Raw genomic sequence first — 25,281 nt, 5'->3', positions numbered from 1 at the left:
TACGAAATTTAAAAAATGCTTTGATTTTCATTTTATATTTAGAATAACAAAAAAATAAAATCAGTAAGAGACAGAAACGAAAAAAAGTCCGTTTTTTTTAATTTTCTGAGACCGGAAGTGGTCATCAGCAAGTGTGGAGCCAAAGGACAGCAAGATTCTCAGAGGGCGGAGCCAGAGAGCAGGGATTGGTCAGACCATAGAGATATATATAGAAGACAGCGCGCTAGCGTATCTAGTCTATGTATATCTATGGTCGGCAGGTCTGGTAGCTAGTGATGGTGAGATGAAGCTTCATGAAGCATTGATGCTTTCCATCCAATTGGTTCACTCATGGTTCGAAGCTCCATGGTGCTTCATTTGCTCTACTGCGCCATCAGCTGGACAAATAAAAGTAAAACAGACATAGTGCCTATAATGACACACTAGCTTTGCTAGGTGAAGCTTTGAATTGTGCTTAAATGATAATGCCAATAAACAAGTAATATACTTAATATAGTGTCTGCTTTTCCTGATAGCAGGGACAGAGGGGGAAATGGAAACAAACTGGGGAGAGATTTGAGATTTGTAGCTTGACTGCTTGATTGATTTCAGGTTCTGGCTTTCTGTAAAGTGTTTTGATATTTTTAATTGTAATAAGGGCTATATAAATTTATTGTGCTTTTGCTACTTGTTTTGTGACTGTGCGTGTGGTACCAATGACAACCTGTAAAACAAACGTAGGGACAACATTTTATTTGTTTTTATTCAAAAATATAAATTTTTCCACAGTTCTGGGATACAGGCGGATTCTTTTTTTTGGAAAATATTTCTCTAGCTCCTTGGAACACAACAGACACTTCACCTTTTAAAATACCAGAAAAAAAAAATTAGAACAAGCGGTGTGTGGTGTTGTCACAGTTATACATAGTACACTTTTATGGAAGCAAATACAGCCTTAGCAGCGCTAGCCGCGCTAATACAGCGCTAGCCGCGCTAGCCGCGCTAATACAGCGCTAGCCGCGCGAGCCGCGCTAATACAGCGCTAGCCGCGCTAGCACAGTAATAAGGTCACACAGACAGCACGTTCTGCAGCTGGGTAGTTGAGTAACAATTTTATAAACGCACAAATGGGTGGAAGTGTGATTTATGCGCCCGAAAATGCAGTTAAGTCACAGAGCAGTGTAAAGAAACTGGTCACCCAGCAAACTGAATTAGTCCAGGTAACACTGTTTATTATGTGTGTTTTCTGCTCAAGTTAAGGTCCTAGTTTGATTCATTTTAAATTACTCCTGATCTTGAAAGGTTTTAAACTGTGCAGTCAAAGTAGTTACAACTGTGAGCGAATAGCTTGAAATGAACTGCCCTAGACTGCTCTGTTCATAGCCGACCACAGCATGCTATATCAAGAGTTATTGTGCAATGATAGTGATAAATGCAGCCCATTTTTTCATCTGTTTCCTGTTTAGTATGCGTACCCTAGATTGTTTTTGATCATTTGTTGTAGCCATTTATTTAATCAATTTTAATCCACTCCATAGCAACACCGTCTGAACTGACCAGTCTGGTGAAATTCTGGACTGGATGGGAGACTCTACCACGCACTCTCTCCTCAGAAGTAGTGAATGGCAGATACCTGACAGCCTCCACCTGCTATGAGACCTTACACATCCCAGGACATAACAAGGACTACACATCATTTAAGACTGATATCCTGGCCTGTATTTGCACTTGCCAGTCAAGATATGTTAGGTGTTGTTCTCTAGTTAGTTTTACTTGACTGACAAAACTAAGTGCACTTTTGGATTCCCTCCCCTACCTGTTCTCCCAACTGACCTGACAGGTTATCTGGCTCAAGTATGCGTGTTTCTGCCATACATTTAAAGTATCTGAAGTTAAGAATATTTCTGGTGAACAATACATGCAATCACAGCATTAAAGCAGGAGTTAAAAATGAACTGGACTGTACTGACTTTATTTTCTCACTGGTGAATGGGATGAAAATCCATTGCAATATTACAAAACAGCAGCCTATATATATATATATATGTGTGTGTGTGTGTGTGTGTGTGTGTGTGTGTGTGTGTGTGTGTGTGTGTGTGTGTGTGTGTGTGTGTGTGTGTGTATATATATATACTATTTTTAAATTGCCTGTCACTGTCAACCTACTTCAACAGGCATTTTTTTGCACATTGAAATTTGAGGTTGTTTGAATGACACTATCTCAGAACAATGATGAAGAATCTATAATACTGAACAAGTAGAGAAAATAATCTCAGATTATGGGTGAGTTGAAATATGAAAAAAAAGAAGTGGTCTATGAAAAGTCCAGTCTTCGAAACCTGACATGTTGTTTTGTGTAATTTCTTTGTAAATTAGCCCTCCATCCAATCATTACCATGACATAGGCATAATGGAACCATGACCACATATATCCTTCTGAATATAGTGGCATTTTTCCAATGGCAAATTTTCATGCTTTGACAGATACAGTGGTGGAAAAAAGTTTTCAGGCACCTTTAAAATTTTCCACAATCTCAAATATTATCGTGAAATATTTGTTGGAAAGTCTTTTGTGTTTCAAAAGGTGTGACTGCATTAGACAGACACAAATTATGCTTTTTTTGTTTATTGTTTACATGACTAACAAAACTAAATTCTACCAAAATGACCCAGTACTCAAAATTTCTTATTTTTAAGGAACCAATGAATTTCAAGTTTTTATTGACTTTTTTAGGATTTGTTTCGTATTATGGCTGTGACTGAACTAATAGAAATGGCATTTGAAGACCTCAGAGGGATTCTTAATGCAATATTTCACAAATGTATGAGATGTCCAAAAACTTTTTTCCACCACTGTATTTAATAGCAATCGGATATACTTATGTTAGCAAGACAAATAAATGAAAATTTCAGGCTTTTATCTCGAATTATTCTTGAGATATTATATATATAATATATATAGCATCAAATTTTAATGTGAGAAAAAAAATACTGAAACTAGGTCTACGGTCCACTTAAAAAAATCTAAAAGTATTTGACATACTCAGCTAATATTTCACAGATACCATTATCTATACATGGGACAGACATATTAAGTTCCAGTAAGTTGTACAGGTGCTCTGGGGATGTGACCATTCTTTGTCGCCCAGCTGCTCCTCTCTCTGAGTGCACAGTTGCAATGCACTGATTCCTGTTTTCTTTTTCTGAGCTGATAAGATGGTGTAGCTGTGTCAGTGCATTTAAAATAGCTGGGCAAACTTCTACTTGGTTGGATAAAGCATTTAAAAACACAAGTTCTTGTGTGCAAGTGAACTCTAAGAAGTCCATATCCAGAGGCATGCGTCCGAGAATATGCTCCAAACGAGAACAAAGTCTCACATAAAGATGATTAACAATAGTTCCTAGAACAGAGGAAAACAACGCTATATAATGCAAACCACCAATGGGAAAAATGACTTAACCTGACTGAAAGACTAGACTGCCTCATTAGACATTTCTTTTAGAACAAATTAAGAGGAGGTTACGCATACTAAACAGGAAACGGTTGAAAAATGGGCTGCATTTATCACTATCATTGCACAATAACTCTTGATATAGCTGTGAAAGAATGGTCTGCTATGAACAGAGCAGTCTAGGGCAGTTCATTTCAAGCTATTCGCTCACAATCTTCTAAGTTCCTGAGTAGTTCTCTTTTAGTTTGAACCTTCAGACAGTCTGAGGACTGAAAACCTAAAAGTTCTTCAGTACTTCTCTGTTAGTTTGAACCTTCAGACAGTCTGAGGACTGAAATTTTAAAAGTTTCTCAGTACTTCTCTGTTAGTTTGAACTTTCTGGTTAACAGAAGCCTTAAAACTTGTGACCATGAGTCTTGATTTCACATTTAGACCATCAATCTGAGTTCTTCTCAGACCTTCACCTGCGGGTTTTTTAGAAATCCTCAACAAACTTTGATTGTCTTCACTGAACAGTAAAGTTTGTGGAGATCAGAAGGTAACATTAGTTTGATAAATGCCTTCAACTACTAGTAGACTTTATCTGGAAAGCAGTTTTCTGAAATGAGTTCTTAGTAAATCTGTCCACAATCAAACCAAGAACATAGAAAGAGGAAATGTTTGAAGAAACAACTTGATGTTTTCATTTCAGACTAGAAAACACTTTAAGAACTTTATCTGTTTTTGCTCTTTTTGATCGTTTTATTGTCTCTTCTGTTTAATTTGATCTTCTAAAGTCTAACTGGTGTCTTTTGAAATGTTTCGTCTTTAGTTTGATTCTTCTTAAACGTTTAGTTTTGCTCTTTTCTCACCTTTTATTCTTTTCTAATGTCTGATTTGATTTCCAAATGTTTCGTCTTTTTAATGTTTAATTGTTTTTTTAAATGCTTTATCGGCTTGTTTGAGTTTCTTTTTCTTTCCCAATATTTAATGTTTCGATTAAATCTTTAAGGTTTTTCTTTTTAAATGTTTTACCACCTTTTAATGTTTAATTTTCTTTTTAAATGCTTCATTGTATTTTCTGTGTAATTCCTATTTGAAGTTTTATTGTCTTTAAGATGTAATTTTCTAATTAAACATTTAATTTTTTAATTAAATGTTTTGTCTTTTGTTTTTTTTTTTGGGGCCTTTTTTTTTTTAGCTTTTTATTGGATAGGCGTAGTGAGAGACAAACAGGAAACGGGGGAAAAGAATCAGGGGGAAGACATGCAGCAAAGGGTCAAGAGCGGGATTCGAACCCAAGCCGCTGCATCAGAGACCAGCGCCTGTACACGGGTCACCCGCTTAACCCGTTGAGCTATACAAGTGCCCATGTCATGTCTTTTTAAAGGTTTAATGATCCAATTAAATGTTTTGCATTTTTTTAAATGTTTAACATTCTTCTTGTTTAATTGTATTTTTTAAATGTTTAATTCTGGAAAATATTTTATCTGTAATTTTGAATATTTGTATTTTAAAAATTTTGTTTCATTTCATAATGACATGTATTGTATATTGCTGAATTATCTCATTCAATATTTTGTCTGTTTAATATAATTTAATTGTAATTAATGTTTAACTCTATTAAACAGACAAAATATTGAATGAGATAATTCAGCAATATACAATACATGTCATTATGAAATGAAACAAAATTTTTAAAATACAAATATTCAAAATTACAGATAAAATATTTTCCAGAATTAAACATTTAAAAAATACAATTAAACAAGAAGAATGTTAAACATTTTTAAAAAATGCAAAACATTTAATTGGATCATTAAACCTTTAAAAAGACAAAACATTTAATTAGATTATTAAACCTTTAAAAAGACAAAACATTTAATTAGATTATTAAACCTTTAAAAAGACAAAACATTTAATTACAATATTAAATGTTTAATTAGAAAATTACATCTTAAAGACAATAAAACTTCAAATAGGAATTAAACAGAAAATACAATGAAGCATTTAAAAAGAAAACTAAACATTAAAAGGTGGTATATGTACATATAATTTAACTGTATTTAATGTTTAACTCTATTAAACAGACAAAATATTGAATTAGATAATTCAACAAGATACATGTCATTATGAAATTAAACAAAATTTTTAAAATACAAATATTCAAAATTACAGATAAAATATTTTCCAGAATTAAACATTTAAAAAATACAATTAAACAAGAAGAATATTAAACATTTTAAAAAATGCAAAACATTTAATTGGATCATTAAACCTTTAAAAAGACAAAACATTTAATTAAAAAATTAAATGTTTAATTAGAAATTACATCTTAAATTTCTTAAATCTTTTTAATAATAAAACTTTTTAAAAGTTCTACTGTATTAATTTTTTTTCCTTTGATATAATTGCTTTTTGTTATGTAGTTTATTTTTTAATCTTCTTTTTCTGTCAAGATTTTAACCCCAACCTTAAAAATGAAATAAACCCTTAAATCACAATGAAAATACTTCTGTTGCCACAATCATGAGTTAGTCAGTTATTCAGTTTATCAATTCAACTTTATTTGTTTAGCACCTTTTACACAGATGACAAAACTAAACAAGCAAAGAGAAAAAACTATGCTAAAACTATGATTAAAACTCAATAACATATTTTTTATAAAAAGATTTAACATGGTAATAAAATATGTTGTTTCCAGGGGATGGAGGGAGTTTATTGAAGTCTTCTTGGGCTCACATGGTAAATCATTTAAAATATAAACTTGATATTCAGTCTAAGGAAACTGCAGAGCGACAGAAGAACCAACAATATCTCCTGTTTTCTCCTTTAATGAGTCGACTCTTCTTGTGCTTTCAGACCAAAGAACTACAGACTCTTCACAACCTGCTCAAACTCTTGGTACAGGACCTCACCACACGGGTCAAGAAGGTTTCTGTCTCATTTCTACTCTGAAGTTCACCTTCTCCTGCTCAAACTGCTGACAAATGTTTCTGCTGCTCTAAAGTCTGGTCTCCAGAACTTCCTAAAAACTCTCAAAGTCTCTTCTGCTGCAGGCTGCTTTGTAGAACTGTTGCAGAAAACCTCACTAAACCACATGGAGAGGCCTCAAGATAGTCGTCCAAATGAAACCGTACAAAAACCAAACTAGTACAACCCAAATGCTAAAGTCTCCTACAGCCTACCAGAGAACCTCTGAGAACAGAGAATCAGGACATGAACTCTTACCTTCTGGACAACCAACGTTGGTTCTCAAACAAGAATACAGAATATGTCTGACCAAAAACCTCTAAAGACTCACTACAGCCAAGATAAAGACACAACTCAGCTGCACCAAATCCACTAATCACTGCACACATTAGCACCATGTGCTAACTGTGGCTAAAGAACCACATTTACCAAGACAACTATCCAGTACAAAGCCCTAAAACACACCAAGAAACACATTAAAGATGATTTTACTGCTGGAAGCTGCAAGCCAACGCCTAAAGAACAAACTGAAGCAACGGAGCCAAACCCAGTTCACTGGTGAAGGAAGCAGAGGAAATGTTTGTCTGCAGCTAAATAAAGCAGGAAGACACTGAGCTGCTCAGGTGTTCCTGATAACACCAAGCAGCCACCTGGACAGCCAATAGGAACACAGCTTACTGGAAGTCCAGAGGGCGGGGTTAGTGAAGGAAATTTAATTTAAAGTTGAAGCAGAAAGTTAATAAAGAAAGTTGAAAACCACCTTCTGATACCTGAAATCTCAGATTTTTCACACAAAGAATGCCTGAACATGTCAAACTGGTTCCATAGTAGAACCATCATTGTAAAAACGTCATAGTATGGTGTGTTGCTCAAAAAACATTAGGACCCGGCTGTCAGGGGACAAACATGTAAGAAACATGAGAACAGAGAGAACCCAACCAGTAGGTCACAGTTTATCATCCCCCAGTCATCTCCTGAAGTCCATATGGTGAGAGACATCAGTATCTGGTTGTTAATTTACCAGAGGATGCTTATAATCATGCTGATGTGGTCTGTACTCTACAGTATTTTAGTGACTCAATAAATGCCTAAGTCAACCTGCCCGGCCAGCAGGCAGATGGGTCCCCCCACATTAGAGCCGGGTTCTGCTCGAGGTTTTTTTTCCCTGTTAAAAGGGTGTTTTCCCTGCCACTGTCACCTTTTGGCTTGCTCTGGGGGTCAGGCATATGGGTTCTGTAAAGCGTCTCGAGACAATTTGACTGTAATTGGTGCTACATAAATAAAATTTAATTGAATTGTTTTATTTAAAATGCTTTTTAGTTTTTAATAAACATTTAACAGCCTATATGTAATCAATACATGGCCTTTGCCTATCTTAAGAAAAATTCACTCAGAACTCTGATATGTTAACAGTACTAAATAAATCAATAAATACATGCATACACACAAAAATAAGTTAATACATTAACTGTGTTAAGATAAGATTTAGATTTTTTAAAAAGTTGTTTATGTTTTTGCAGAATCCAGTATTGCTCACTGGTTGGTCATTACATTTTGTTAGTTTGATTTCACTGTTTAAAATGATGCCACCTCTTTTCAGACAGAACCTGTGACAATAAAACAATACAAAATTTTTAGTTCCGTGTTAATAAAGCACTTAAAGCTTTAAGTATGGCTAAATGCTTTTTTCAAAATTAAATATATCACTCCTTAGGTGGTAGTGGCCCCAAGTTCAGTAAAGTTGGAAAGATATTCACAGATTCGGACTTCCAGCATCAATAACTCATTAGATATAGGTTGTCAAAACATAAACGGTGCCTCTTTCCCATTGTTGCAAGGCAGACAATGTGCTACAAGCCCAGTTTTATCAAAAGTAGCTGTCTTTCAAGCTACAGGAATAACATTGGTGTCTATGGAGTGAACAGGGTCCGTCTGCAATTTGCAAAACCTCTGCAACAGTAAAGAGAGACAAATATTCAATAACTTCACTCTTATACATTGTAGTGTCACTAAAATCACTGCAGCCTTCAACTGGCTCCTGTTGACAAAGTGTTTTAACAGAAATGTAAATGCTGTAATTCGATTCTTTTAATGAACCATGTAACTTGAATGGATGTGATGCTGGTGTGACCACAGTGCACACGTCTGATGTTGCTCACAGTGGTCCAAGGGACGCTCAGGGAGTTTGTGTGTTTGCTCAGACTCATGAAAAATTAGAGGGAACATTGGTCAGAACCCTGGCAAACTTATTTTCATCAGTTTTTTAGTGGAAGTCACAAATAAAGGAGCTCTTGGTTTTTCCCAGCGTTAGTGAGTCCAAAGCTGCAGTTTCAACACAGACATGTTCACATGCATCCACAAACCTCTCAGCATTCAAACACCCACAGACAGGAGGCCGGCTGGACCGAGGCTCGGTGGCGTCCTCAGACCCACGAGTCGGGGAGTCGGTGAACTTGTTGGTCCAGTTTGAAGGCCTCCGTGTGGTCCAGTAGAAGTCCACGTAGTCGGTGTTGGCTTTGAACAGCAGCGACTGGCCGCCATCAGGTGGACCGGCTCGTCCTCGTAGGGCTCCTCCTGTAGCCTTGAGGGGACCACAGGAACATTCAGTAGCTGTTGGAGTTCTTCCTGTCAGGCTCGTGGTAGAACGGCTCTGAACAATCTTGTACTTGTCTTATCTGGAAAAATCTAACAGCCTAAACTGTTAACAGCGGTGTAAAGAAGCAAACACACAGGGATAGATTAGGACTCAAACTAGATTTATTTTAGAAAACAAATCAACTTAGAGGCATTTGTTCACACGTGGCTGAATAGGAGGCCGTCCAATCAGATTCGAGGTCTTCACTCTGTAGGTTGTTTGTTTGGTGAGACTCTTGGACCTCCATCAGCTGACGTGGATGTTTGATGGTCTTCCTCTCTAGTGCCAGATGATTCATCCATGAATTCAGCAGCTACAGACTGAAATGAAGCTCATGCTGCTGTGACTGAATTCCTGTTCCAGATCAAATGTTCAGAGCTCACCTTGAATGCAGCCGTCTGCTGTCTGATAGTTTTTCTCACTGTAGTCTTCAATAAAGTCTTTTTCCTCATGTCAGGATGTGGTGAGACTCTTTCTCAGTCACTGCAGACATCCCTCATTGTGCATCTCCAGAGAAGAAACAGAAAAACTGATCACTGCTTCAGCATCACAAACGCTCTCCAGCATTGAGAGTGTTTTAGGAATTCATTCACTGTGTTGTGAACTTTGAAGGAGCAGAAACTTTACAGCTGCCAAAGATATAAGCTCCAATTCTGGATGTTTTAGGAAATGAAGTTCATCAAATGAACACTTGATTATTGCTGATAACGCTCATTAAATTACTGAAGAAATCCAACATAAAAACCTGTAAACTCTCAGGCAGCTTTTGTTAAAGTTTGTCTATAATTCTATCATCATGTTCTGGAACCAGGACTCTGCAGAAGTTCCTTCCATCAGATACTTGTGTTTCTATTTAAGGCCTCAGGTTTGAACGTACAGCAGAGGATTAGAAAGGAGTGATTTTAATGTTTAAATCAGTAAATGTTTGGAGTAAAAATGATTAAAATTTTGATTTAGATAGATTTGTGTCAAAGAATATTGTAGAGTCTCACTTAAATATATCCAAATGAGTTCAGTGTATGTACATTTTATAGAATATTTGATTTCTTAATCTTAATACTGTAGAGTCTGACCCTAAATATTATAATAATGATGTAAATCTAAATAATAAATAATATTGTAGTGCAGTCATTAAATTTAATCAGTTAAACTTACATAATAAATATTCATATTATTGAGGTAAATTTACATAAATCATGATATTCTAGTCTTAACTGGAATATGTCTAACATGAATCTTTTTGTATTGTGCTGATAAAAAACAATAACCCGACTTTCAGATAATATTTATTCACTGTGTATTGGCTAGTACAGAAGTATTAGTACAGAATATTATTTCTTGTTTTATGTGTGATAATTGGCAGTAAACATTCTAAGAAGTGGAAATTGTCAGGGTTGTAATAGTGCTGTTCTTGCACAATATTTGTCACTTAATTGCCCTCAGGATGCTGTCGTTGAGCTACCAGTTTTACAGAACAGGCAGATGTTGCAGCTAATTCAATTCAATTCAATTCAATTCAATTCAATTCAATTCAATTCAATTTTATTTATATAGCACCAATTACAGTCAAATTGTCTCGAGACACTTTACAGAACCCATATGCCTGACCCCCAGAGCAAGCCAAAAGGCGACAGTGGCAAGGAAAACACCCTTTTAACAGGGAAAAAAACCTAATGATGTTGTAATTCACATAAACAAGGAAACAAGTCCATCATAATTTGAATGTTAACAGTCCAAAATTAAAAGGTCATATACAGCTTTCCTATTGGGTTAAAGAGCCAAAAAAAAAAAAACATGAAAAAAAACTTTGTAAAAGCAAGAGATTGGTAGCAGCTTTAAAACTTACAACCCCCCCCCCAAAATATCTGTTGTACCCCCCGTGCCCCCCGCCCCCCACTAAAATTAATCTGGATCCGCCCCTGTCTGACATGAAAGCTGGGATCGTTCTGCAGTTACTGTCCTCAACAAGCAGCAGGTGGCGCTGTGAGCTCCTCCCCTTCCCAAAGCACAGCCGGTCAGTCTAGTGACCTGCAGCATCCCACTCTCTGATTAGAGGAGACCCACATCACTCCATGTCCAGACGGCAGATGAATCAAAGTCTCTGCAGATCCCGTCCTGCTTACAGAGCGGGATGGAAATGAAAATGTTTCTTCACTGTCACACTAAAATAAATCACTGCATTTAGCCTCTAGTTCAGAAACATATTTTGGGTATTTTAAACTCACTTTTTGTCTCTCCCACAATGTTGATTACAATTACATGCAAACGGGAAATTATGCAAATTAGGCTATGACATCATTTAGCGACTTCTAGTGACTTTTAGGACAGCCAATAGCTACTTTCCTTACTGAGGAGTTGGCAACACTGGTCAAAACATAAACGATGCCTCTTTCCCACCGTTGTAAGGTAGACAATGTGCTACAAGCCCAGTTTTATCAACAGTAGCTGTCTTTCAAGCTGCACGAATACCATTGATGTCTATGGAGTGAACAGGGACCGTGTGCAAATTGCAAAACTGCTGCAACAGCAAAGAGAGACACAAATATTCAATAGCTTCTCTCTGATACACTGTAGTGTCACCAAAATCACTGCAGCCTTCAACTGGCTCCTGTTGACACCAATGTTGTTTCTGCAGCTTGAAAGACAGCTACTGTTGATAAAACCAGGCTTGTAGCACATTGTCTACCTTACAGCGATGGAAAAGAGGCATCGTTTATAATGAGTTATTGATGGTGGAATTCTGAATCTGTGAATATCTTTCCGATTTTACTGAACTGTGGCCCCAAGGAGCCGTGGTGGGCGTCCTTTATTTTCATTTCTGAAAGGTGGCAACCCTACTGCTCTGTGACTTAACTGCATTTTTGGGCGCATAAATCACACTTCCACCCATTTGTGCGTTTATAAAATTGTTACTCAACTACCCAGCTGAAGAACGTGCTGTCTGTATGACCTCATTACTGTGCTAGCGCGGCTAACGCTGTGATAGCGCTGTGCTAGCGTTGTATTAGCGCGGCTAACGCTGTGATAGCGCTGTGCTAGCGTTGTATTAGCACGGCTAACGCTGTGCTAGCGCTGTATTAGCGCGGCTAACGCTGTGCTAGCGCAGCTAACGGCAGGCATTACAGCTAACTGACTCTCACAAAAACAAACCACATACAGGACAAAAAGGATTAATACACTCACTGAAGCGCCGTCGTTCATGCACGTAGCCGTGGTTGACCCCGGTCTTGTGAGGTGAACCGTCTGCGTCACATGACCGGAGGAGCTAAATTCAGGCATAAAAAATTCACATACGAAATTTTGATGCAAAAAAATTCAAAGTAAGAAATTCAGCAGCTTTTAAAATTCAGAATCTGATGAGTCTGATTTGCTTCCATACACTTTACTTGTTATGTGCCCACTTTATTAGGAAAAATCAGGTCAAAGTGTTCCCAGACAGGGGAGAATCTTCTCTTTCTGGCTGGTTTTATATTAAAAAAAAAGAGTCTCAAACCGATTGAATGCAAAGATACAGCAGGTAAAAATCCAACAAATGTGAACGGGGAATCTATTGCGTTTCGCTGCCCCTTATATTTTGAATTACACGTCAAACCTGCGAACCACTTCCTGAACCAGTCACGCGGTACGACCGGCTCGCGAGGCTTCGTACGTCATCATTTTTGGCTCCGCCACTAAATGAAGCAAGCCTCGACACGCCCCCCCCCCTCCCTCCCTCCCTCCCTCCCTCCCTCACACACACACACACACACACACACACACACACACACACACACACACACACACACACACACACACACACACACACACACACACACACACACACACACACACACACACACACACACACACAGACGCTTCGAAGCCTCGGCACATCTAGTGACATCACTACTGGTAGCATTTCTGGCTGCTGTTGATCTTGGAGTAAAACACGGTAAGAAGATAAATCTTCTAACCAATAGCGTTGTTTTGTTGTGCGTTAAGTCAGCGACTTGTGAAGAGTTGTGTTTTGTCGTGGTTGAGCAGTTGGTCTGGATGCGTTAGCTAGCTAAGGGGCTAAGTTAGCTAGCTAGCGGGCTAATTAACACAGGTGGCTAACTTACCGCTGAACACCTGCGTTAGTTGCTGCCGCAGCTGTCCGTCATTATTAGAATGACATTCTCAACCTGTATTTCTCTGCTGTGTATTTTAGCTTTTAAAAAAGTTATTTCACTTTCAGGTTAACTGAGCTGCACTAAAGTTTAACATTCAGCTGATTTGAAATAAATCGCGCTTAACTTAACATTGCGCAACATTACCTCTCTGAATCTCCATAATTTCATTAAATTCCTTCTCTCTTCCACTGCTCAAGTTCAATCCAGTATATAAAGTGACATTAATAATGAATAAACTAACAACCAGCCATTGTATTTATTTACTATTTCATTTATTTGTAGTGAAACATGAGTTGAAACATCCTACTTTTTGATCTGGAACTGCACAAGCTGTTCATTTTCAGTCACCTGACGAGTTAAACTCCCCTTTTTATGTGAGGTTGAAGCAGAAAGTCTGAGTTAATAAAGAAAGTTCTTTATAATTTGCAATACCTGTTATCTCTGACTGAGGCTTTAGTTTTAGTTGAGCCAATTTACACGTAGAAACTTTGTTCAGGAAGATTTCTCAGTAGCTCAGAGGACTGGCTGCTTTTTACACAACCTTGTAAGAGAATGTCTGTCAATGCTTTCAGCAGAATTTAGAAACACAACACTTCCTAAACAGATATTTTGAGGCTGTGAGGTTGAACGTTTGAGAGTATATCAGTGTGTTTGTTTGTGGTCTTTCTGTTTCTAGATTGAAGCTGAATTAGTGAGGATGACTCCTGCTCCTGTCATCTCTAAGCTCCTCACACATCTTTACCTGCACATGAGGAAAATCACTCCTGTAGAATGCAGGTATGTTTGTCATTATTATAAAAAGATGTTGCCTGGTGACCTGTCAGAAACCCATTATACAGAGTCAGCCAAAATAATGTTTACACACATCAGGAAAAGAAAAACTTGCATAAATATTTCAATACCAAATTTATTCAGACATCACAAGATTAATAAAAGTTATCTTTGGCCTCTACAATTACAAGAGGTGCTCAAAGTGGTGGCCACTGGCTTCCAGACATTTCTGTTGTGTTGTAGACGTCACTTGTTGATGCTCCATTCATGAGGGTAATTCTATCTGTTGGGAAAACTTCGTACAACAGGACACAGAGTTATCATGATTTGATCAAACTTAGAAAGAGGTATCTAGATGTGTAGAAGTACTTATACAAATGAAATATTTATAAAAGTTTTTCTTTTCTTGATACGTCTACATTATTTTGGCTGACTGACTCTGTGAACTTAATGAGAACAAAACTGTCATTTAATTGTTGCTCTGAAAGCTTCTTTAGTGAAAACTGGCTTGTGTTCTGCTTTGAAACAAACTGCTGTTGAGGTCTGTGTTTTTAGGTTTAACCCCACAGTTTCTGAATGAACTGATAGTTTTTTTTTCCTGATCAATGTGGACGTTATAATTGATGGTAACATTTACTGATCATATAATCAGCATGACAATATAACAATAGAACATTCTGACCACCTGACTAATACTGTGTTGGTCCCTTTATGCTGCTAAAACTCCTCTGACCCAGTGGTTCATCAGAACCTCTGGGGATGTCCTGTGGATTCTGTGGATCCTGTGGGTTGCAGGGTGGGTCCTACCTAGACCAGGCTGATCCTGGACCATCCCACAGATGCTCAATCAGATCTGGATGTGGGGAGTGTGGAACCCAGGTGAACAGCTTAGCTCTGTCGTGTTCCTCGGACCACTCCTGTAGTAGCAGTTTTAGTTTGTCCTGCTGAGGGTGGCAGCTGGCATCAAGGACTGCTGTTGCCATGGAGACTAGGGGGTTGTTTGTCCTGCAGTGTTTAGGTGGTGGTACATGTCAAACATCCACATGAACGTCAAGGTTTCCCAGCAGAATGTTGCATTAGAACAAGATGATGGATGTTGTTCTCTTCAGCTGTCAGTGGTCAGAATGTTGTGGCTGATTGGTGGATCTGTCTGCCTTTACTCTGACATCCAGAGTTATACAAAAGTGTAGTATGTGTGCAGTGCAGAAGAGATTTACTTTATTGTATACTTTTTTTTTTAAGGGAGATTTTTTTTTTTAATCCACCTGAATGAAGACCCAATCTTTCCATTCAAAGGATAGTTAATTGTTACTACGGCTTCCATAGTGGTCCCATCAGAGAAGATCATCCATATTCAGATTTTTATTAATTTCAGGGCTGGTTCAGTAAATATTATAATAATAAGTACGTCAGATAATTCTTGGTTGCAGTTGGAATTTTGCAGCCTGAGAGATGGTTGAGAAGGTTTGCAGTTCTTGTTTTAGCAAAATATGTGAGAATAGAAGATCTTTATTGTCATTGTACATGAAATTATCTGCAAAACAGCAAAGTGCATCAGTCTGAGGTATCTAAAAGTAAATAAGTAAAGAAAAATGCTTCTAAAGCCAATAATACACAGAATTTTTGAGGGAATATTCTAAAAAGGAAAGAAAAGCTCCATTCTCACTCCTCTCAGGATAAACTGTCATTAAAATTGACTTTAAATTTAGCTTCAACACGAGATAAAAACATTTACTTCCATTACTGATGTCAAGTTTTAATAAAGTTCATGCTACTTTTATAAAATGATGAAAGTGAATAAATTGTATTTCTGTGATCTGTATTTGATTTCTGTCTTTTCTCCTGTCATCCAGATGTTCAGAGGGAGATGATGCCACATCTGGTCCAGCTGATGGAAGGTCTTGAAGTTCTCTGACTGGCCTCGACTGAAGATGGTCGTCTCACTGGATTTAAGGTTCAGATGCTCAGTAACAAACTCCACCAATGAGCCAACAGGGAAGCTTTAGGTTTATTAAATGTTGCTATGAAGGTATCGCTGTTTTTCTTTGTGAATGCAATGTGCTCCAACTGAAAATTGAATTAGAACTTAGAAGTAAATCCTTCCATCTGAAAGGATTTAGTTGCATTAATAACCTCATAACATTCTAATTTTTATTCCAGTCTTGGTTGGAAATAGAATCTCTGTATTGATTCAGGTAAAAACTGAACTTCACAGCATGTTGAAGCAAAACAACCAGATGAAAACTGTGATGGTGTTGGATTGTCAGACCGTAATGTTGCAGCTCAAAGCAGCTTTTCTAGCTCAGTTCATTCTGACATTCAGCTATAAATCAACACAGCAGATGATGATCCATGCTGTGGAAGTCTCACATCTCCTGATTTAATGGAGCTGCTTTGCACTTTTTACACTGTTTATTCACCAACACTTTATTTAATAAAAGTCCCATCTAGTTTTCATGAGGAATGTGATGTTTTAATTTCTCTGTGAATAACTGCAGTCCAATGCAACAGCTGGAGTTGTAACATCTGTCCTGATATTGATCATGAAGTATTGATCAGAATATTTATGGTTAGCAGTCATCCCTGAAGTTTTACATTAAAATCTTTACTTGTGTTGTGAACTTTGGTAAGAAGCAGAAACGTTAGCGTTGCCATGGATACATGAGTGTTAAATTCTGTCCATGTTTCATTTTGGGAAATGCAGTCCATTTCCAGAATGTGGAGGAATTTAGTCTCACAATCACAGACAACAAATATTATCTGAAAGTCGGGTTATTGTTATTTATCAGCACAATACAAAAATATTAATGTTAGAAATATTCCAGTTAAGAGAATATCATGATTTATGTAAATTTACCTCAATAATATGAATGTTCAGGTTAAGATTGTACAGTAATATTTATTATGTAAGTTTAGCTGATTAAAGTTTATGACTCTGCACTAAAATACTATTCAAATTTACATCATTATAATATTTAGGGTCAGACCCTACAGTATTGAGATTAAGAAATCAAATATTCTATAAAATGTAAATACACTGAACTCATTTGGATATATTTAAGTGAGACTCTACAATATTCTTTGACACAAATCTATCTAAATCAAAATTTTAATCATTTTTACTCCAAACATTTACTGGACTGATTTAAACATTAAAATCACTCCTTTCTAATCCTCTGCTGTACGTTCAAACCTGAGGCCTTAAATAGAAACACACAAGTATCTGTTTGAAGGAACTTCTGCAGAGTCCTGGTTCCAGAACATGATGATAGAATTATAGACAAACTTTAACAAAAGCTGCCTGAGAGTTTACAGGTTTTTATGTTAGATTTCTTCAGTAATTTAATGAGTGTTATCAGCAATAATCAAGTGTTCATTTGATGAACTTCATTTCCTAAAACATCCAGAATTGGAGCTCATATCTTTTGAAGCTGTAAAGTTTCTGCTCCTTCAAAGTTAACAACACAATGAATGAATTCCTAAAACACTCTCAATGCTGGAGATGCTTTGATGCTGAAGCAGTGATCAGTTTTTCTGTTTCTTCTCTGGAGATGCACAATGAGGGACGTCTGCAGAGACTGAGAAAGAGTCTCACCACATCCTGACATGAGGAAAAAGACTTTATTGAAGACTACAATGAGAAAAACTATCAGACAGCAGACGGCTGCATTCAAGGTGAGCTCTGAACATTTGATCTGGAACAGGAATTCAATAACGGCAGCATGAGCTTCATTTCAGTCTGTAGCTGCTGAATTCATGGATGAATCATCTGGCACTAGAGAGGAAGACCATCAAACATCCACGTCAGCTGATGGAGGTCCAAGAGTCTGACCAAACAAACAACCTACAGAGTAGTGATGTTAGGAGATGTGCCGAGGCTTCGAAGCATGTGCCGAGTAATGGAGGGGGCGTTTCCACGAATCGCGTATTGAGGCTTGCTTCATTTAGGGGAGGAGCCAAAATGATGACGTCCGAAGCCTCGCTGCCTGGCTGAACCACGTGACTGCTTCGGAAAGTGGTTCAGATTTTGCCGTGAGGTTTGACAGTATTATAAACCCCCCAGGCTCCGTTCAAAATGTGGGTTTTTGATAGAGAGTTGCGATCAGTTGAGAGTTTGAATAGTTTGAATACTAGAGTTTAGAGAGTGTTGATATAGTCTGGATATTGTTTGGAGAGTTTAGAGAGTAGAAAGCTAGTTTGGAGATTTAGGAGAGTGAGGAGAGAAGGATGGGTTTTAGGAAGGAGCTGGCTAGGAAGAGGAGGATTTCCCCTGTGTGGGAACATTTTGATTTGATAATTCCTCATCAGGTAAGCTGAATCTAACATTATTACAGACTCATTAGCTTTGGTTATCAAGAACTGTATTTTTCACTGTTATTTTATTCAAAGTTGAGGTGTTTATTGTGTGTGTCAAAAAAGGAATCGTTTAAAACCAAAAACTGAGAAACTGTTATTTCTGAATGAAAAGAATAAAATGTCCCCTTTCCTGTGCATCGTTGTCCAAGTTACACAGCATATTCAGTACGGTCTTCCTAATTCCACACTTTCACTGTCCTCTGCCTGCTTAAGGCCATGGCATTTTCTTAAAGTGACAGAAAAACATTACACAACCTGCCACATTATATGATACTACCATTTTGGGGAAAATTTACACACACAGAATACATGAAAATATATTTTATTCTACACGTGAGAATTTATCTACAGAAATTATTTGGTCATACATTTTCTTGTATTTCATAGTCATTCCCAACAGCCATAACCGATAAAAATTCAGTGCATCAGACATTATGTGGTTCAGCTGCCTGTGATTATACACCTGGCCAGTAGGTGGCTTTGTGTGCTCATGAAGCTTCAAGAAATGAACCGTTTCTCGAACCAATTGGCTCAAGTGGTTCAATACCTCATGAGGCTTTATCTCACCATCACTACTACAGAGTGAAGACCTCGAATCTGATTGGACAGCCTCCTATTTAGCCACGTGTGAACAAATGCCTCTAAGTTGATTTCTAAAATCTAGTTTGAGTCCTAATCTATCCCTGTGTGTTTGCTTCTTTACGCCGCTGTTAACAGTTTAGGCTGTTAGATTGTTCCAGATAAGTACAAGATACAGAGCCGTTCTACCACGAGCCTAACAGGAAGAACTCCAACAGCTACTGAATGTTCCTGTGGTCCCCTCAAGGCTACAGGAGGAGCCCTACAAGGACGAGCTGGTCCACCTGATGGTGGCCAGTCGCTGCGGTTCAAAGCCAACACCGACTACGTGGACTTCTACTGGACCACACGGAGGCCTTCAAACCGGACCAACAAGTTCAGCGACTCCCCGACTCGTGGGTCTGAGGACGCCGCCGAGCCTCGGCCCGGCCGGCCTCCTGTCTGTGGGTGTTTGAGTGCTGAGAGGTTTGTGGATGCATGTGAACATGTCTGTGTTGAAACAGCAGCTTTGGACTCACTAACGCCAGGAAAAACCAAGAGCTCCTTTATTTGTGACTTCCACTGAAAAAACTGATGAAAATAAGTTTGCCAGGGTTCTGACTGATAACAGATTGTTGAATAATGAAAATAATCATTTAAATATTCCTTTAAACAATCCTTTTAGGTCTACATTTCCTTTACACTGACTTCTTGGTATTTTGGGTGGAATATACCATTAAGCCCAATGTTCAAGGGTTCTTCTGGGAATATACCATTAAACCAACCTTTTAGGTAAATGTTCCAAGATGTTGGGTAGAATATACCATCAGATAAACCTTTTACGTCTACATTGGAAGATTTTAGAGTAGAATATTACTCCAAACCATCCTTTAGCTCTACATTTAAGGTGGAATACTCCTTTACACCAAGATTTTTTGGTCTACATTGAAGGATTTTGGGTGGAATATTCCTTTGAATGAACTTTTTAAGTTTATGTTCAAGGATGTTGGGTGGAATATACCACCTGTTTTTGTGTTGCTCCTCGGCGACCCTAGACAGCCGGGTCCTAATGTTTTTTGAGCAACACACCATACTATGACGTTTTTACAATGATGGTTCTACTATGGAACCAGTTTGACATGTTCAGGTGTTCTTTGTGTGAAAACTCAGAGATTTCAGGTATCAGAAGGTGGTTTTCAACTTTCTTTGTTAACTTTCTGCCTCAACTTTAAACTAAATTTCCTTCACTAACCCAACCCTCTGGACTTCCAGTAAGCTGTGTTCCTATTGGCTGTCCAGGTGGCTACTTGGTGTTATCAGGAACACCTGAGCAGCTCACTATCTTCCTGCTTTATGTGGCTGCAGACAAACATTTCTTCTGCTTCCCTTCAGCACTGAACCGGGTTTGGCTCCGTTGCTTTAGTAATTTCCCCCGGGATTAATAAAGTACTTTGACCTTAACCTTGACCTTTAGTTTGTTCTTTAGGCGTTGACTTGCAGCTTCCCGCAGTAAAATCATCTTTAATGTGTTTCTTGGTGTGTTTTAGGGCTTTGTACTGGATAGTTGTCTTGGTAAATGTGGTTCTTTAGCCACAGTTAGCACATGGTGCTAATGTGTGCAGTGATTAGTGGATTTGGTGCAGGTGAGTTGTGTCTTTATCTTGGCTGTAGTGAGTCTTGAGAGGTTGTTGGTCAGACACATTCTGTATTCTTGTTTGAGAACCAACGTTGGTTGTCCAGAAGGTAAGAGTTCCTGTCCTGATTCTCTGTTCTCAGAGGTTCTCTGGTAGGCTGCAGGAGACTTTAGCATTTGAGTTGTGTTAGTTTGGTTTTTGTACGGTTTCATTTGGACGACTATCTTGAGGCCCCTCCATGTGGTTTAGTGAGGTTTTCTGGAACAGTTCTACAAAGCAGCCTGCAGCAGAAGAGACTTTGAGAGTTTGTAGGAAGTTCTGGAGACCAGACTTTAGAGCAGCAGAAACATTTGTCAGCAGTTTGAGCAGGAGAAGGTCAGCTTCAGAGTAGAAATGAGATGGAAACCTTCTTGACCCGTGTGGTGAGGTCCTGTACCAAGAGTTTGAGCAGGTTGTGAAGAGTCTGTAGTTCTTTAGTCTGGAAGCACAAGAATCGACTCATTAAAGGAGAAAACAGGAGATCTTGTTGGTTCTTCTGTCACTCTGCAGTTTCCAGTTTCCTTAGACTGAATATAAAGTTTATATTTTAAATGATTTGCCATGTGAGCCCAAGAAGACTTCAATAAAGTCCCTCCATCCCCTGGACACAACAAATTTTATTACGATGTTAAATCTTTTTTTTTTAAATATGTTTTTTGTTTTAATCATAGTTTTAGCATAGTTTTTTCTCTTTTTTCACAGTTTTGTCATCTGTGTAAAAGGTGCTGAACAAATAAAGCTCAATTGATAAACTGAATAATTGACTAACTCATGATTGTGACAACAGAAGTATTTTCATTGTGATTTAAGGGTTTGTTTCATTTCTAAGGTTGAGGTTAAAATCTTGACAGAAAAAAAAGATTAAAGAAATAAACTACATTTTAAAAAAGCAATTAAATCAAAGGAAAAAAACATTTAATACAACAAAACTTTTAAAAAGAAAATTAAACATTAAATACAATTAAATTATATTAAACAGGCAAAATAATTAAATAAACAGAAGATACAAAATGTAATTATGAAATTAAACAAAATTTATTAAACAAAAATATGAAACATTGAAGATTAAATATTTTAGATAATTAAACATTTAAAAAATAAAATTAAACAAGAATATTACACATTTTTAAAAATACAAAACATTAAATTAGATTATTAAACCTTTAAAAATACAAAACATTGAATTAAAAATTAAATGTTTAATTGGAAAATTAAATCGTAAAGACAATAAAACTTTAAATAGGAATTAAACAGAAAATACAATGAAGCATTTAAAAAGAAAATTAAACATTAAAAGGTGGTAAAACATTTAAAAAGAAAAACAAAGATTTAATTGAAAAATTAAACACGGGAAAGAAAAGGAAATTTTTCAAACAAGCCGATAAAACATTTGAAAAAACAAACATTAAAAAGACAAAACATTTGGAAATCAAATCAGACATTAGAAAAGAATACAAGGTGAGAAAAGAGCAAAACTAAACATTTAAGAAGAATCAAACTAAAGACAAAACATTTGAAAAGACACCAGTTAAACTTTAGAAGATCAAATTAAACAGAAGAAACAATAAAATGATCAAAAGAGCAAAAACATAAAGGTCTGAAAGCGTTTTCTAGTCTGAAATGAAAACATCAAGTTGTTTCTTCAAACATTTCCTCTTTCTATGTTCTTGGTTTCATCGTGGACAGATTTACTAAGAACTCATTTCAGAAAACTGCTTTCCAGATAAAGTCTACTAGTATTTGAAGGCATTGATCAAACTAATGTTACCTTCTGATCTCCACAAACTTTACTCTTCAGTGAAGAGAATCAAAGTTTGTTGAGTATTTCTAAAAAACCCACAGGTGAAGGTCTGAGAAGAACTCAGATGGATGATCTAAATGTGAAATCAAGACTCATGGTCACAAGTTTTAAGGCTTCTGTTAACCATAAAGTTCAAACTAACAGAGAAGTACTGAGAAACTTTTAAAATTTCAGTCCTCAGACTGTCTAAAGGTTCAAACTAACAGAGAACTACTCAGGAACTTAGAAGATATCAGTCCTTGGACTGTCTGAAAGTCAAATGTAACAGAGAACTACTGTGGGACTTAGAAAATTTCAGCCCTCAGACTGTCTGAAAGCTCAGGTCCTGAGGACTCGGGAGGTGTGGAGGCTTTGGAAAGTCTTGGAACTGAGGGTTCAACCCTCCAGAACAAAGGCTGAAGTCCAACCTCCTGAGAAAAACGGTCGAGTCAAGACTCGAGTTAAAAAAAAACTTGAAAACGACAAAAAGTAGATGATAAATGCGCAAAAAAAAGAAGAATTAGTATCTGAGCGAATAGCTCAGGGGATAAGAAGACAGACTACCAAGTGGAAGGTCGCAGGTTCAAGACCCACCACTGGCATTTTCTTTCTTTGTCTTTGTCAGGAATTTGATAAAAATTTAAGAAGGGTCTGGTCTTGAACCAGCGACCTGCAGCTCCACAGGCAAATCCTTAACTCACTGAGCTACAGATCAGATGAAAAGAAATAAATTCGTCGTCCCTTTGGCATCGTAGTTCCTGAAGTGACCACATGGGCAGAGCCAAGGCGGAGTCTGGGTGGAGTCAGGGCGGAGAGTAGGTGGGAAGGTGGGTGGCGGCCTCCCCCCCTCTACTTCCCCACCTCCCCCCACCACCCACCACACCTTCCCCCGCCCCACGAGTTCTTCGAGTCTCCACGAGTTCATCGAGTCTCGACAGGTTTTCCCGAGTTTCTGGAGTTTCCACGAGGTCCGAAGCAGAACAAGTTGTCATGAAGAGGTGTTGAAGTTGGCCAGGACGGACTGACTTTTTACAGCGACTAGAAGGAAGACAACTAGAAGAGCAGGTCTTTAACCACCATCCATAAAATCCATGGAGTTGCTCCAGAGAAATGAAGGAAGGTAGACTTTTATCAACCTCCATCCAGATGTTCAACTTGATATCTTTACGTTGACATTTTTAGCACCACAAACCTTTAGTATCACACTTTATCATTTATTAGGACTTTAATGGAATCCACCAGCAGATTTAGTTTTTGTTGACAAACTTTATTCTTGTCATCGTGGGACTGCAGTATTTAAACTGTTCTATTTGACCTCATGTTTATTACTTTTAGTGGAGAAAGTTATTTTAATTGTCCATTAGTCTCTTAAAAACCAAATAATAAATTGGATTAGTCAAGAGGTTTAAATTTCTTACTTTGTCATATTTTAAATATGACAAAAAAATGTAAAAATAAAGTGTCTTGAGACAATTTGACCTGTAATTGGTGTTATATAGATAAAACTGAATTAAAATTGTATGTATCTTGTAATGTTGGAGTAATTCAGCCATATATGTTGGAAAACACATTTTCTTTGTCCATTAATCTGTTGATTGTTTTCTCCAGTAATTCATTTCTTGTTTTGGTTTATAAAATGTCAAACCCAAATATATTCAGTTTACTGTCATAAAAACCAAAAAGATTTACATTCATGATGCAGGAATCAGGCAGTTTTTCACTTTTTATCTTAGTTTAGTCAGAAAGATAGTTGATAATGTGTGAATTGTTGCAGCTTGTGAGCCGTAAAAGGTTTTAATCTTTGGGGCCAAGTGTCAAAAAACATTTAGAAACCAACATCAACAAAGCACTCAACAAAGAAGGGAAATCCAACTTTTGCATGACAATGTCTAATTAAAGGACATTTATTTCCAACGTAAATGTGTGATATTCATTCTCTGGAGCTTTCTCTTCACATCGTCTTCCACCTGGACTGGTTTGGTCGGGAGCATGTGCAACAAACATTTGAAAAACTGCACTTTAACATCAATGAATGACACTTAAGTTTAATCTACATAAATGAGACTGAGTCTGGATGTGCTGCTCTTTCATTAACGCCTAAGTTTATGGAAAGTTAAAACAAAAGAGGACAGTTCAGATAAGACGTGAGAATGAGCGTATTTTGAACAAACATCTCAGACTTTCTGAGCTTCAGCAAATCTAGCAAGATATTTTAACAACAAGCAACTCAAGAGATCCAGAAGTTGGAGAGAGTTAGCTTTAGCTGAGCCAAAGAACATGTGGGACGCTGACCTAGCAAACATTTCAGACTTTTCTCTGTGAATTCTGAGAAATAATTTCCTATTTAATGACAGAGCTACACATCTTAACTCAGTCTCATTAAAACAGACTCTAATTCAGTGTCATCCATCCATATTAAAGTGCAGTTACCCAAAATGTTTGTTGCATGAGCTCCAACAAAACCTGTCCAGGTAGAAGGCCACTTTGACAAACAGGAAGTGGAAGATTCCAAGCAGATTTATAGAAGGGGGAACCGGACTGTACTAAGTGTGGTCGAGTATAAAGGGCTGTTTTGTGGGTTTTTAAGGCTGATAATGATTATTAGTGAGACATTTGGAGTATAATCATTTGGTTATTCATTTGCAGTAAATGAAAGTATTTAAAATCTTGGAGTTAAACTTACAAGAACACAAACTTAAACAGAAAACTTTGTTGATACGTTTTTGTTTTGTTTACAGATGTTGAGCTAAAGGAGTTTTATTTGTGACATATAACCAGTCAACTCACTCCAGAAGACAGAGCGACTACAGGTAGATTAAGGTTCAGAGCCAAAGTAGCGCCATTTTTAAATGGATTTATTACCGTAAATCAGTAAAAAATAAAATACTGACAATCAGTAAATCAGTCAGCCCACAATTACTACAATTCTACAATGTATGTCTCTTTCCTTTGACTTGTTATTTGTACAATATAC

General features: G+C 37.3%; 2 long non-coding RNA genes across 3 annotated transcripts; both read right to left on the bottom strand.

Annotated features, from left to right (window-relative positions):
* Positions 1 to 9,122: 9,122 nt before the first annotated feature.
* Positions 9,123 to 12,243, bottom strand: LOC129349169 (uncharacterized). 2 transcript variants are annotated; one of them, XR_008602067.1, is made up of 3 exons: positions 12,202 to 12,243; positions 9,402 to 9,525; positions 9,123 to 9,338 (listed from the first exon to the last, which is right to left on the bottom strand). It is a non-coding gene; the product is annotated as an uncharacterized LOC129349169 (long non-coding RNA). The 2 variants fall into 2 exon arrangements; XR_008602066.1 differs by lacking the exon at positions 12,202 to 12,243 and having other exon boundaries at positions 9,402 to 9,972.
* LOC129349168 (uncharacterized) lies at positions 10,287 to 10,828 on the bottom strand. The gene is made up of 2 exons (XR_008602065.1): positions 10,689 to 10,828; positions 10,287 to 10,509 (listed from the first exon to the last, which is right to left on the bottom strand). It is a non-coding gene; the product is annotated as an uncharacterized LOC129349168 (long non-coding RNA).
* Positions 12,244 to 25,281: the final 13,038 nt, after the last annotated feature.

This window comes from Amphiprion ocellaris, chromosome 6 (genome assembly GCF_022539595.1).
Source record: "Amphiprion ocellaris isolate individual 3 ecotype Okinawa chromosome 6, ASM2253959v1, whole genome shotgun sequence".
Taxonomy (NCBI): Eukaryota; Metazoa; Chordata; class Actinopteri; family Pomacentridae; genus Amphiprion; species Amphiprion ocellaris.
This window is presented reverse-complemented; position numbering and strand designations above follow the sequence as displayed.